The sequence below is a fragment of the Trichosurus vulpecula genome, chromosome 1, assembly GCF_011100635.1.
Source record: "Trichosurus vulpecula isolate mTriVul1 chromosome 1, mTriVul1.pri, whole genome shotgun sequence".
Lineage (NCBI taxonomy): Eukaryota > Metazoa > Chordata > Mammalia > Diprotodontia > Phalangeridae > Trichosurus > Trichosurus vulpecula.
In genome coordinates, this window is record NC_050573.1 from 53395605 (window position 1) to 53410226 (window position 14622).

The window sequence follows — 14622 nt, forward strand, 5'->3', positions numbered from 1 at the left end:
TGTATAGGAGGAAGGAAGTGATAATCCTCTATGCTATGGATTGATCAGACCTCTTCTGAAATACTGTGCTCAGGTTGGGGCCCATGTTTTAGAAGGGATATTGAAACGAGCATGTCCTGAGGGGGCTGACCAGAACGATGAGACCAAAGACCATGCTATGTAGAAATCAGTGCAAGGAATTGGTCATCTTTTTCCTGGAGAAGAGGAAACTTCAGGGGGACATGATTGACATCTTCACATACTCCATGGAAAAAGGAAGATGTGTCTGATTCCAAAGGGCAGAACTTGGAGTAGTGAGAGAAAGTTCAAGAGCCATATTTCAGTTCATAGATGAGATGCTGAACTTCCTAAAACAATAGTAATAGCACCTACTATGTGCTAGGCAGTGTGCTAAGCGCTCTATAAATAGGACCTCGTGTTTTTCCAGTCCCAAGAAATATTTATAGAAGTATTTTAGCTTTAAAAAATAAAACAGAACAAACACCAGGTGATCTAGATCAAGAGGATCACAGTAACAAATTCATTTCAAGTCCACTATTCTATTTGGTTATTTCAGGAAAATGTTATTCATCCATCTGTATACCTCCCTCCTCATTTAGGGAAATCTATGCTAACCCATTTCAAGTTCAGAAATTTGACTCAGAGAGGCAGCTAGACCGGTGCAGTGAGTAGAGCACCAGCCCAGGAGTCAGAAGAACCTGGGTTCAAATCCGGCCTCAGACACTTGACATACTTACTAGCTGTGTGACCTTGGCACAATTGCCTTGCCTTCCCCCCTCCAAAAAATTTTAAAAAAGAGAAATTTTACTCAGAGTAAAAAGGAAGATGCATAAGGTCAGAGTTCATACCATAAGATATGCTCAAATCCCAACTAGGGAGGTCTAACCAAAAAAGTATGGCTCAAATCAGAACAACAGCATGGGACTCGGGGCTCTTTGCTTTTCGTCCACACTACGAACCATTTTTAATGTTTCCAATTCCCAATCTGAGAATGATCCTTCTCGATTCTGTTTTTCATTTAAATTTCTGATTCTGCCCCTGAGCTGAATTGCTGTGTGGTAACTACAGCTGGGCAGCCTAGGATCCTCTTTCCTTGTTGAATCTTAAGCTGTCTGCTAACAGTTGATTCAGATATCTAGCTGCTTGACTAGCACATGCTTACAAGGCAGAAATGCCCCTCAGTACAAATTTGGATGATTCCAGTTTTCTTTGTGAAGATACTTTAGTTGTCCTAGGGAAAACAACATTCTTATAGTTTGACCTTACCCGAAGGAATGAACCCCCTTCTCAGAGTGCTAGTAATTATTCCATGTGTTCAAGGGTGGCTGTGAGATCATTGCTTTAGTTGTTAAGTGCTGCCCAGTTTTGTCTAGGAAATGAGATTTTTCCTCCTCTTCCATCGCCACTTTCAACTCCTCCATCTGCTTTGTAGCTGTCTAATTAAAAAGCTTCAGTTCATCTTTCAGACTTTGCAGGAGCAACACAGTCTCCGACATTTGATTGTTTCTTGCTGGTTTTCCAGGATCTGGTGGTTCCTGTAACTGGGCCAATATTGTCAACTGTCCAAAATTGCCAAGTAGCTATCCTGAAATTTTTCCAGCAGCTCCACCTTCAGCTCTCCCTGGCTTTCAGTCAGCTTCAGGTGCAGCGGCTCGTTAACTTCCTCTAACACATGGTTCTTTGAGCTGTCCTCTGTTTTCTGACCATTTAATGGTCTGTAGCTCTTTCTTAAATGTTGTTCCAAACAGCAGATTCATAGTCTTCTGCCTCAGCTCGGCGCTTTTGTATAAGTCATTCTCTGGGTCTGTTGAGATGGTTGCGGAGTGTTCTACCTCTTTGGACCTCTGGGACATGTGACTCTTAGAAACAGCTTGAGAACATGTCTTCAGGATGCTCTGTGGCCAACGTGGCATCCCTAGCTCCCAGCCTGGGGACACACTCTCCATCACTACTCACACTCAATCACTGAAACCCAATATGATCCTCACAGCTACCCTGGGAGGTAGATGCTGTTATGGTCCCTATTTTACAGGTGAGGAAACTGAGGCAAACAGGTTAAGTAACTTGCCCAGGGTCACACAGCTGGTGAGTGCCTAAGGCCAGGCTTAACAGTAATAGTTAATGTTTATATAGTGCTTACCGTGTACTAGGCTGTGTGCTAACAAGTGTTTTACAATTACCTCATTTGATCCTTAACCCTGGGAGGTAGGTGTTATTACGCTCTTTTAACAGATGAAGAAACTGAGGTTAAGTGATTTGCCCCAGAATCATCCAGTTAGTAAGTGTCTGAAGCCAAATTTAAACTCAGAACTTACTGGCTCTAGGCCCTGCGCTTTATCCATCGTGCCACCTAGCTGCCTAATATCAGAACAGGCCAGCCACATGAGGTGGTCCAGACTCTGTTATTGCAAGCAAAGGCCTGGGGACTTTCAGGGACATTGGAGAGAGGATTACCAGGCTGAATAGAAGAGTGAGCCCTCAGGTACCCATCAGCTCTGAAATTCTCTATTAGAAGTAGAATTCTGGCCTTAGGGATGAAATGGGACTAGATGCCTCCTAAGGCCCTTTCCAACTTAGAGGCAGTTTTATGATTGTTACTCATGGGAACCTCTCCAGGCTTATGGTGCCCCCGTGGTTGGCTCTGACCCAGGATTAGCTACAGCATTGACTGTCTCCTAAATCTGAATGCTATCATCACAAGCCTGCCTTGGCTCACTGGCACAAATGTAAGTCAGTGAGCATCTAAAGTCTAAAGGAGTTCATTGGCCACTGCTTCTCAGTACCAGGTACTTTGGTCACATTTAGAAGCCAGAAGTAGCATGAAGAAATTTTGTCTTCCAATATCTTCCCATTACTAGCCAGGAGTTTTTGAGGCCTGCTGCTTCATGGCCACTGGGGGCTTACCAAGGCTAGATTCTCCCTCCCTCTCCTCCCCAGAGATAGGCACTCAGCTCTAGGAACAGAGCTCAGTCTTTAACCAATCATCCCTCGTTCCTGGTCCCAGGGGGAGTCCAATCTAGGAACCATATAAGGAATCTAACTCTAAAAATGTCACTTCGTATGTATAATGTGTGATGCTTTTCAAAACCTTTTCACATCTCACTTGATTTTTACAACACTAGCCTGAGCAAGTCAGCTGTTAAAGCCAATTTTTTAGATAAAGAAACAGGTGTAAAAGGGAAAAGTAACTTGTTTCTGGTTACACAGGGATCAGTGTCAGAGCCTGGGAACAGAACCTGTATTTTCTCAATTCCTAGGTTTGACCCTGGTGATCTTGGGCTCTTGAAACTGGTTTGCAGCCATATAGTTGACACCTCACCCTACACCTTACCCCTTCCTTTCCATCACCCTTCTAGTTTTTCCCAGATACATTGAGGGTTGGCAGGAGGAAAGCTCCAGATGTTAGCAATTGCTTCCTCAGAGGTTGCAGATAGAGCTTTGAGACAAGGCTTCTTTATTTGGAGGTGTACTGGCTGTTTGCTCCATCTGGTAACCATGCCCTTGGGGGTCCATGATCCCCATCATCATTATTCTTGGGAAGACATCCCTGCCATCCCTCACCCCCTTTGATGTCCCAGCTCTGGTTCTGCTTTTTTTTCCCCTTGCCCTGCCTTGTTACCCAGGCTCCATGACCAAGACTGGCAACTGTGTGTGTGTGTGTGTGTGTGTTATCAAATTTGTGTGCTCTTTGGTGCTTTCTGGTTTGTAAAGGACATTGGCTTGTTTTAGCTCTTGAGCCTCACAACAGTGTAAGTTACACAACCCTGTTTTACACATAACCTATTTGAGATTCAGGTTAAGTGCCCCAATTTGCAGAGCCAAGATGCAAACTGTCCTTGTTCCTGAGTCCATTGCTTCTCATATTCTATCCACATCATTTGAGAATTGGAAGGGACTTCAGTGGCCTTGTAGTCCAGCCAGCTCATCCATGAATGGACATCGCACCCCACCACTCCTGACTTGTAGTTGGCAAGCATCCACTCCAGGATTCCTAAGTTAGGGGAACCCACCACCTCCTCTGGCAGCCCTGTCCACTTTGGGACAGCTCTGGTTGTTAGGAAGGTTTTCCTGACGTCCATCCAGCCTAAACCGACCTCTTTGTAGCTTCTATTCATTACTCTTGGTTGTGGCCAAATAGATTTAATGTGGGTTCTGGTAATTTTAAGGGCCCCTAGTGGCCCTTAGGGAAGGGGTCTTTATCATCCTCATGATTTCATGGCTTCTTGTGGAATGCTAGGATTATTGGCAGAGAGGTTCTGGCTCCAAGTAAATATTCGCTCTCCAAGAGGGCTCAACTGCTTAGAGATTGTTGGGCGCTAGAAAAATACTTTTCATGAGGGTTTCCTAGTGAAAGCCAGGTGAATCATGCTTACCATCCTATAATGCTCAGTGAGACCCTGACAGCCATTAAACTAAACTGGAAGGGACCTTGTTTCCACTCTTACAGAAGAACTAAGACCAGAGAGGGAAAGCAACTTGCCCATAGTCACATCTAGTAAGTGGTAGACCCTAAGGGCCTCAGGCCCCAATTCTAGCATTCTTTCACCGTAGCATGCTGCCTCTAGGAAGTGTCAGCTAGGATTGGAGGCATGGAAATCTGGGAATCAGCTTCACCCTAGCTCTCCTGAGTCAGTCCTACCAACAGTCATCCAGTTGCTTGGCATGAAGATTGGTCGAGGGAATGGGTGTTGAGCCTGGAGAAGACCGGGGATTGCAGGAATGGGGAAACATGATGACTTAGGTTGAGTATGAGAAAAGGTGGCAAGGAACACTGGGCAGAATAGTTTGGCATTTGATTAGGGATTGGTTAGGATCAGGCAATTAGGGCAGAATGATTAGAGATAAGTTTGATTTTTTAATTAGGTTTCTAAATTTTGCAAAGAGCAGATTTAGGACTAATGGGATGGAACAGGGAAGCGTATTTAGTCTCAGTATAAAGAAGTGTGCCTGCCCTACTCTGCGCTAAATATTGGGATACCCCCCCACAGACCAAAAACCAGTTCCTATTTTAAAAGAGCATGTATATTGTGATGGAAACAACAGTCTAGGCATATGCAAGATACATACAGCATGAATGAACATAAATCTGAAAGAGAAAAGCATTCTGTAGAAGGTGGGATTTGAGCCAAGTCCTGAAGCCATACACAGGGACACAGGAGATGGTTCTCTGTGGGAGCTGGATCACATATGGAGGGGAGTAATAACGAGAAGTCTGGAAAGATAGGAAGGGGCTGGGTTATGAAGAGCTTTAAATGCCAAACAAAAGTTTATATTTGATCCATTGGAGCTCCTGAGTTTGGGGCGGGGGGGGGGGGGGGAGGGACGTGGAAGACATGATCAGACTCATGCCTTAGAAGAATCAGCCAGTTGTGGTCACGCACCTCATCTATAAGACCTGCGCAATGCATGCACTTCATCTATAAACCCAAGAGGCTGACTCTAGTGGATCGCTTGAGCTTGGGGACTGAGCTGTAGTGAGTGAAGCCTCTTAATTGGCTGCTGATACTTAAAGTCCAGCGCTGACTGATATAATGAGCCCCCAGGGAACAGAGGGCAACCACACTGTCTAAAGAGAGATGAACCATTTCAGTTCTAAAATGGAGCAAGTCAAAGCCCCCATAGTGACCAACGGTGGGGCTGGGCCCATGGGTAGCCACTTTATTTCCAGCCTGGGTGAGCTAGAGAGATCCAGTCTCAAAGAAGGCAATCACTTTGACAGCTGAATGGAGGAGGGATGGGAGTAGGGAGAAATTTCAGGGAGACCAGTCAGAAGACTTGCCATAGTCCACTCAAGAGGTGCTAGGAGCCTAAGCTGGGCTAACAGCCACACGTTCCACAATGAAATGGATTGCCTCATCCCTAGAGGTTTTCAGGGAGATGATAGAATCCTTACCTGTTAGGGGTGGAGAGGAAGAGGAGGATGGGAATACATGTTGGGGGAATCTGAGATTCTGGGATTCCTGGCAATCAGTGCCTCTAGGTGGCGCCAGGCAGCTGTAGGTGCCCTCTATAGCACCATTTGGTACTGGGGCCTGGGAGGAGAGTCACCCAGTCAGAGTTGGAAAGGATCTTAGAGGCCATTCTTCCTGAACAAGAATTCTTATACAGCCCATTCAGGGAGTGGACTTCTGGCTGCCTTTTGAATACCTCTAGTGAAGAGAAATCCATTCCACTTGGAGAAAAAGAATTAGAAAGTTTCTCCTTTTTAAAGCAGAAGTTTACCTCTTTGCAATTGCCACCTACATCTCATACTTCTCCTTTCTAGAACCAAACAGGACAAGTTCATATCACAGCCTTTTAGATAATTGAAGAAGGCTATCATGTGTCTTCTTTCTCCCCCTCTCCCCACCCTTTCCCCCCAGGTCTGCTCTTCAGACTCAAAATTCCCAGATCTTTGCAACAAGGCTTATCTGGCATAGTATCCAGGCCCCTCCCCGTCTTTGGCACTCTTCAGCTTGGTCACATCCTTAAAGTGTGCCATCCAGGGCTAGCCACATTGCTCCAGATATATTCTGATCAGGGCAGGGCAGCTGTGCTAGCTCTCACTTTCTGGATGCTGGGTTTCTCTCAGCTTAGCCTAAGATTGCCCCTTTTTCAGATGCCATGTCTCACTCTTAATTCCTGTTGTGCTTCCAGCCCACGGAAGCCCCCAGACCCTTTTTTTAACCAAAACTCATGTAGTCAAGCCTACCCTTCCCCCCTCCTTGTACTTGTGAAATTGATTCACCTTAAGCCCATGTTAAATTTGGCTCATATTTTTAGCCCCTTGGGATCTTTGTAATGCATTATATTGGTCGTCTCTCTGAACTCTGAGTCATCTGCAACTCTGACAGACATGCTGCCCTCTGCTTTCATCCAAATCATTGATAAAAGTGTTAAAATCATGCAAAGACTGATCCTTGAAAAACTCCACTTAAGAATCTCCAAGCTACCAACCCATTAATGACTGATTACTCTGGCTGCTAGAGATCTTCACCGGTTCAAGACGTAATCACCATCACCTGATCCCCACATCTCTTCATCCCATCCATAAGGATGTCCGGGATGCTTCACTGATGATAGCTACGACATTTCCCTGATCTGCAGGCTGTGTCCTTATTCAAAGAAGTGGGGACTTGGGAGGGAGGGCAGGTCTAGAGAATACCAACTTGTAGAGATCATTGCTTCTCTTTCTGCAAGGGTGACTAGCTATCTGTGTTGGTAACCAAAAATGGGCTCCTTAGCACTTAGTCAACAAGTGCCCTTGAATAGTTTGGCTTTTTCCCCTGATCTAAATGAATGTTCTGAAGTTTGGGGTGCTGGTTTTTTCCCCTGAACTGACTGAATGTTGGATTAAAGTAAGCTTGTCGGCCCCTTCACCTTGCTTTCCTTGATTAAGCAGATCGAAAGAACCTGTGCTTTCCCCGGCATACCTTACAACCCCGAAGAAGCTACTAGCCAGATGGTTAAAAACAGCTTCCGTTGGAGCCAGAGACAGCTACAGCTACAGCCAAAGCTGAAGCAGGAGCTGCTGGTAGCAGAGCTGACCTGCATGTGGATTGAGGAGTGCTGAACAAGGACTTGAGGCCAGTGGGTAGTCTTTTCACCATAGAGGGGAAGCATGTATATGATTTTGCTTTATACCATCATGCTTCTCTGTGGCCTCCTGGTTACTCTTGTGAGGCGGACTTATTGGGCCTGGAAGCTTTTGATCAAAATATCAAAATGGGGATGCTGGTTTGTGGGTTTGTTACTGTGGAGCCTAAATATATGCTTTGATTCTTCTGCCTCCTACTTTGAGAATTCCTTATATCCAGCGGTTCCGAACCTTTCAGACATATATATGATTCTTTTTGAAATTATAAATTCTGGCCTCATATTACACTATCCTGATACATTCAGAAGCCAAAATCATACCCAATGTCCTGTAAACTACAGGCTTTCTTCCCTTTTTAGAAAATCTGGACATTTTCTGTCCCTTCTGTTTCTCATCCACCATGTCTCGAGAATTATGGACAGCGAGTTGGCTCAGCAGGGAGCAGTTCTTTAAGTAACCTGGAGTGTAGCCCACCCAGGTCAACTAACCTGAACTTATTGCAGGCAGCTGGGTACCTTCCTGGGCTCTAAGAAGGATGAGGAGGAATTCATTTATTTTTGGTCTGTTCTGCAAAGTTATTCTTGCCAGAGGTAAAGAGAAGCAAAACTGTTTCTCTCACCTAGTAGCACTGTCCACTCCACCCCGAGGAGCTGTTCTTTCTTTGATCTATTTGGTTTTTTCAGTATCACTAAAAAGAGACATTTTTCTCTTAGCATTTCATATCTGTTTTAGCTAATTCCAAGCTTTCTCATTCCTGCTGCTATTCTTTGAGAATTGTTCCATGACCCGTCCTTGCTTCTACCTTTTACATAGGTCTTTAAACAATCTATTTTAGTCAGTGACCTATTTCCTCATTGGAATCTTCTGTTGGCATCTTCCTTAGGTGACCTTGTAGCCACCCTCCTCCCTCTCACCATATTAATGCCAAACTTGTTTCAGACACTGCAGCTCAGAACTCCACAGTTCAAGGGATCTGCCAGCCTTAGCCTCATCGTTGGTAGCTGGGATTACACCTGGCCGTCAGAATTTCACCCTCTTGGAGCTTCTCATGCCTCCCGGTCTGAGGTCTCCAGTAGAATTTTATACTTGGGATCCTATCTGGTCTTTCTCTGAGCCTTTTAAAATCTGTCCTTCCCCAAAAGTTAGGGTGCATGTCAGACAATGCCAAGCCTACGGGTCTTTGATCATGATGGGACAATCATTCCCTACCCCACTCAACTTTTGCTAGCTCAAAGGATATAGATGGAGAATCTACTTTGGGGCAGGGGTCCAGGTTCCCCTTTTTGCAAAACTTGGAAATCCAGAAGGTAGTGAGCAGGTAATACAGTGGATAGAGTACTGGACTTGGAGTCAGGAAGACCAGAATTTAAGTCCTGCCTTAAGTACTTGTTAAAAAAAAAAAGTCAAGTATTTCTCTTAGCCTCAGCTTCCCATCTATAAAATGGAGATAATAATAGCACCTAAATGAGATGATCTATGCAGACCTTAAAGGACTATGTGTGTTAGATGTTATTATCCCAGATGCTAATGGACTGAAGAAAGGCAGGAGTCCCGGGAGGCTGCTCTCCTCCTCTCCTTCCCCTCTCTCCCAGAATGGAAGAGGGATTAAACTTGTCCTTTTCGATTCTAGAGGGGAGAGGGTGGCAGTTGCAAAGACAGTTAAGAAAGGGACCCTAGAACTGCCTTTAGGTGGATGCTCTTCCTTTCCTTCCTTAGCACAGATGATCAAAAAATTTTATGACCTGATTTAGTACTCTGATCTAGAAGGAGTTTCACATCCAGGCTAGCGAAGGTTCAGGAATTACAGTCCAGACCAAAAAGAGCAAGAGACTTGGCAGTCCAAAGCCCTGGCTTTGTGACCTTGGGCAGGTCTCCCTCTCTCTTTTTCTCTGAGCCTCAGTTTTCCTCTCTGTACAGGGAGAGAGCTGGATTTAACGGTCTCTGAGATCCTTCCCAGCTCTGCCGTTCTCCTCCACATATCCAGCTACATATCCTCTTGCTTTAAATAAGCAATTTCTAGTACATTTATGTAGTACCTACTGTGTGCCAGGCCTGCACTGATCTCCTCTCTGGTTATCCCTAGATATGTAATACAGTTGCTCCCAGCAAACCTTCAGATTCTCAATGTTTTCTGGGCTGAACGATCTCACTTTGCTTGATTATTTATCAGGACCTATTTTTTCCCCTCAGAATAATTTTGTTCAGTTCTCTGCGTTTTCTGATTTTTCACAGATTTTTTTTTTATACTCTACTACCCAAATATGGATCCAAGAAAGGTGAAGCCATCTATCTTAAAAGGCTACGACAGGTTGATATAACAGAATAATAGGACTTTACATAGTGCTTTAAGGTTTACAGAGAGCTTCGCATGCATTATCTCATTAGAGTCTTATGACAACTCTGGGAGGTAGATGCTGTTATTGCCCATTGTACAGATGAGAAAACTGAGGCTGGGAGTTTAAGTGACTTGCCTAGAGTCCCATCTTAGAATTCGTGATAGGGGATAGGTGGGCTGGGCACTGTCTGACACGCACGCTAACTTTGGGGGAAGAACAGATTTTAAAAGTCTCAGAGAAAGACCGGATAGGATCCCAAGTATGAAATTCTACTGGAGACCTCAGACTGGGAGGCACAAGAAACCCTCAGAATTTTATTTTGTGTTTTCCTGACTCCAAGCCCAGTGTTTCAGCCATGTTTTTGCCTCTAGTTACTAAATTGTCCCCATTTTGGGAAAAAGGAGGTCAAATGAGTTGAACATCTGGGAAGTGAGATTTGTGCCCAGGGCTTCCTAAAGCCCAAGTCCAGCACCCCATCTGCTACATAAAACTATCTTCTTATAAATGAGGAAACTGAGTCTGAGAGATGAGGAATGACTTGCCCAGGGTCATGCAGCTCATTCAGTGGCAGCTCCAAGACTAACCCAGTACCTCTGACAGGTCCCTGCTCAGTGTTACCATTTTGTCTCCCACACTGATAGGCCGGTGCTAAACTTTCATTACCAAAGGTAGAAATAATAGAAGCAGCAGGGGGCGTGTTTCAGGATGAAGATGAGCCACATGTAAGATTGGCTTCAGGTCTTCAGCCTTCTTCTCTATACAAGGGGTCCTTCCATCTCAGGTCAATTCCCTCCCCTCTGCCTCAGCTCACAATGGAAACTTGGAGCCCAGGGACTCAGAGGTCCATCAGGGCAAGATGTCTTTCCTCAATGCCTGGTACTTTTTGAATTAACTTAATTAACCGGGAAACCTTCTATCTCCTCGTTCCCTATGGTAGAACATTTGAGCGCCAGGAGTTTAGCCTTCGGAAGGCCTGTGATTGAGGGAGGTAACTACCTCCCAGTAGTCAACATCAAAGGAAGTTTTCTGACTGGTGAGACGACTTGTACGTGATTCTGGTTGCTCAAATTCAGTGCATTTTCCAGTCTGGTCTCCGTAGCTAACACCCATATCTGCACTGGGCTGCCTAGAATTAGGAATCAATCAATTAATCAATAAACATTTATTAAGCATCTGTTATGTGCCAGGCACTGCGCTAAGTGCTAGGGATACAAAAAAGAGGCAAAAGACAGTCCTTGCCCTCAAGGAGCTCACAATCTAATGGAAATGAATCTTTTTTTTTTTTTTTTGTGCTTGAGTACCAAATGCCAGACAGACCTGCTGTTTCAGGAGAATGGTTCCTACTGGGCTCTTGCCACATCCTCCCATTGTCTCCCTGGGAAGGGCCTTGGCTTCTTGGTGATTCAGGCCCCAGGTACCCAAGTATGTGCCCCAGTCTTAATATGGGTGTTTCCTTTTGGACAGAGTAGAGAAAAAATTCCCTTGGCCTCTCCCTTGAAGAGAGGAGGGAAGAGTTTGAATTCAGAACTGAGGTAATATGTGGCCTAGACTCAAGATCCTCTCTCCCTGCTAGGAGAGTGATGTGATAGGATTGTGGGCCTGGGTAGAGGTAGCTGAAGGGTGGTAAGAAAGGAGAGATGGAGGTGTGGGGGAGTGGGGACCTCACTCCAGCTTTGTTCTTGTTACTATCCATTCCTAGTAAAACCACTAGAAAACAAAGGATTAAATGGACCTTTCCTTACTATAAATCATCCATCTGAAACCAAGAGCCAGCATTACATGTAATGGGGACAAACTGGAAGCCTTTCTGATAAGATTAGGGGTAAAGCAAGGATGTCCACTACCATCCTTTACTATCTGATAGAGAGCCAGAAATGCTTACTATAGCAATGAGATGATATAAAGAAATTAAGGGAATAACCACAGGTAAAAAGGAAACAAAATTATTGCTTGGGTTCTCCTGCTCTCAAGCTTCCTTCATTTGAGCAGACAGAAACTCCTAAAGGAATATAAGTTCTTTGAGAAAAGTTTGTGTTTTGGATTTTTACTTTGTATCCCCTGCACGGAGCCTCCATTTGTACACAGTCAGTGCTTAATAAATGTTTGTTGAAATTGAATTGAATAAAACCCTGTGGTTTTACCCATATATGGTAAGTAAGCTGTCTATTGAATGTAAAGAGCCCCAGACTGGGAATAGAGTCTGAGGTTCTAGCATGAGCTCTGCACTAATTTACTGTGCAACCATGGGTAAGTCCCTTTCCCTCTGTGGGCCTCAGTTTCTTTCACTATAAAATGAGAGGGCCAGACAACAGGACCTCTTCTTGCTCTGACATTCTTTTTCCTATCTGTCCCTCCCAAGTTTCAGTAATGGTAGAATAATAGAAGAAGCCATGAATTTGTAATAGCCACCCATGTGTCTTTCATTAGCACTTTAGAAAGCTCACAACAACTAGGTGAGGCTGGTTGTGCTAGTATTATTTCACACACATTCCATAATGGAGGAAGAAATTGAGGCATTGAAGAGAGAAAATGACATGCTGAAGGTTACAACAAGTAAGTGATGGAACCAGAACTGGGGCCTAATTCTAACTCTTGAGTTGCATCTTTCTGAGAAATAAGACCTACCCTTTAGTTATGGTACTGAATCTACCATTAACGTGATATGTGACTCCTTGGCTAAGTCCCTTCCCTGCTCTGGGTCCTTAGCATACCTATCTGTAAAATAAGAGTAGTAATTCATGTCCTGTCTTCATCATCAGGCTGATGCAAACATATTAGAATGGAAGGGATGGCCACTTTGCTAAGCTCACAAATAGAAGGTCATTCTTACTTATCTCAGGACCTGACAGTGGGAGAAGTGTGAAGTGAGAAGATGTTTTTCAGGGGGGAGTACTTTTTGTCTTTGAATGGCATCAGCCTATAAGATGAAGAGGGTTTAGTGAAGCTAAGGACCTTTCATGCTCTGACATTCTTTTTCCGATCTGTCCCTTCCAAGTTTCAGTAGCATTATTGTAGAGAAGTAGTGGAAGTTCAGAGGAAAAAGCATAAGCATTTCCCCCAGGGAAGGATATATAGTCACTATGTGTCTGGCCTTAGGGCTAGCCTATCTCCTCACCTAACCTCAGCCTTCTCCTGGGGCCTGTCATGATGGAAAGGAAGCTAGGAGGCACCCAGTTCTCAGAGGCACTTTAGGTTAAGTCCAGCCAGAGGTATGTTAAAACTAGTTCTAACCAGCTCTCAAGACCTGATTGTTAAATTTTTATTGTGATTATTTATTCCTTAGAAACGGACAATTGCTATAGATCACTTAATTTATTGTTTTGTTGACTCAAGAAAGTGATGGAGACAATTGTAATGATGCAGACTAAACTTAAAAGTGTGTCCTGCATACTTTTTTTTTCCCCTCTAGAAATCCTGGTTGTTAAACCTTTGCCAGCATAACACTGCCCTGTTCCAGGTCTAGCCTGGGCCCCAGTCATCTAGAAATAAAAGAGGTTGGGCTTATATTTTGGCAGATACATGGTAAGGTAGAGAGGAAAATGGATTTCTGTAAATTCAGTCCTATTTTAAAGTCCCTAAGGGAGTTGTCTCTTCCAAATGTCTTTTTTATAAAACTTTAAATCCTAATTTTCATTTATGAATCTGGATTTTCATGTAATGGGCTTGCCCTTATTGCTGTTTTTTTTCCTTAGAACATACAGCATAGAGCATCAGAGCTGGAGAGGACCTTAGAACCTCCATCAGAGCTAGAGTTTACAGGCACATGGGATGTGTGGTCAGAGTCAGGAGGTCAGAGTCAAGAGGGGCCAGGGAACAAAGGATATGGAATATCTGAACTGGAAGGCCAGTAGAACATAGAAGGTCAAAGTCAGAAGGTCTTTTGGAGCAGAGAATATAGAGTGTTAATAGCCTATGGAACAAAGAATGCCAAAAATCAGAGTCCAACATCTCCCACTGTATAGATAGGAAAACTGAGGCCCACAGTGAGGAAGGTCATAGCTCCATTTATGAGTTAAAGGCAAAGCTGGACCTTCCACCCAATGGTGCTACCACACTGCTTACTCTGAAGCCCAGAGCCCCCTTGGAGGATAGCCGATATCTCCTTCGGAACCTGAGCCCCACCCTCTCCTCTCCTAAGGAAAGCGGGGACGCAGTGCCACTGGGTTACACCACAGTGCACAGAGGAAAACAGCAAGCTTAAAGTCAAGAGACTGGGGTTTGTTTAACTACTGATTCAGTCATGATGAGTTGTGTGAACCTAGGCAATTCACTTCCTTTTTCTGGCCTCATTTTTGTCCTCTGTGAAATGGGAATAATTTCACTTGTACTCTCTACTTCGTAGGTCTGTTGTGAGGAAAATATTTTGTAAGCCTTAAGGCATTGTAGAAATGCAAGTTAATACGACTACACTGATCCTTGATTTTTGCATTCCAAGTATTTGTACAATAAATACACGGTCTCCTTTTCAGAGGCCTGGAACCAGCAGTGACTAGCCCTTCTCTGGGGGCTGAGCATCCCAGAATCTTCAGGGCCTCTACATTCTCCAATTGCCAGCTTGGGAGCTTCCCAGAAGGTTCCAGGCCTTTTTTTCCCCCAGGTCTTCAAAAGGAAGGCATCTTCCTTTCCCTTGCTTGTCTTTTAAAAAATAATAAATAGAGAAAAAATATATATATCTATCCATATCTATACACAGGGGCTCTTTCTTCAAGT

At 44.3% G+C, this 14622-nt stretch overlaps 1 pseudogene; it reads right to left on the minus strand.

Moving 5' to 3' along the window:
- Positions 1-1287: 1287 nt before the first annotated feature.
- LOC118858052 lies at positions 1288-1946 on the minus strand (annotated as a pseudogene).
- Between the last annotated feature and the right edge of the window lie 12676 nt (positions 1947-14622).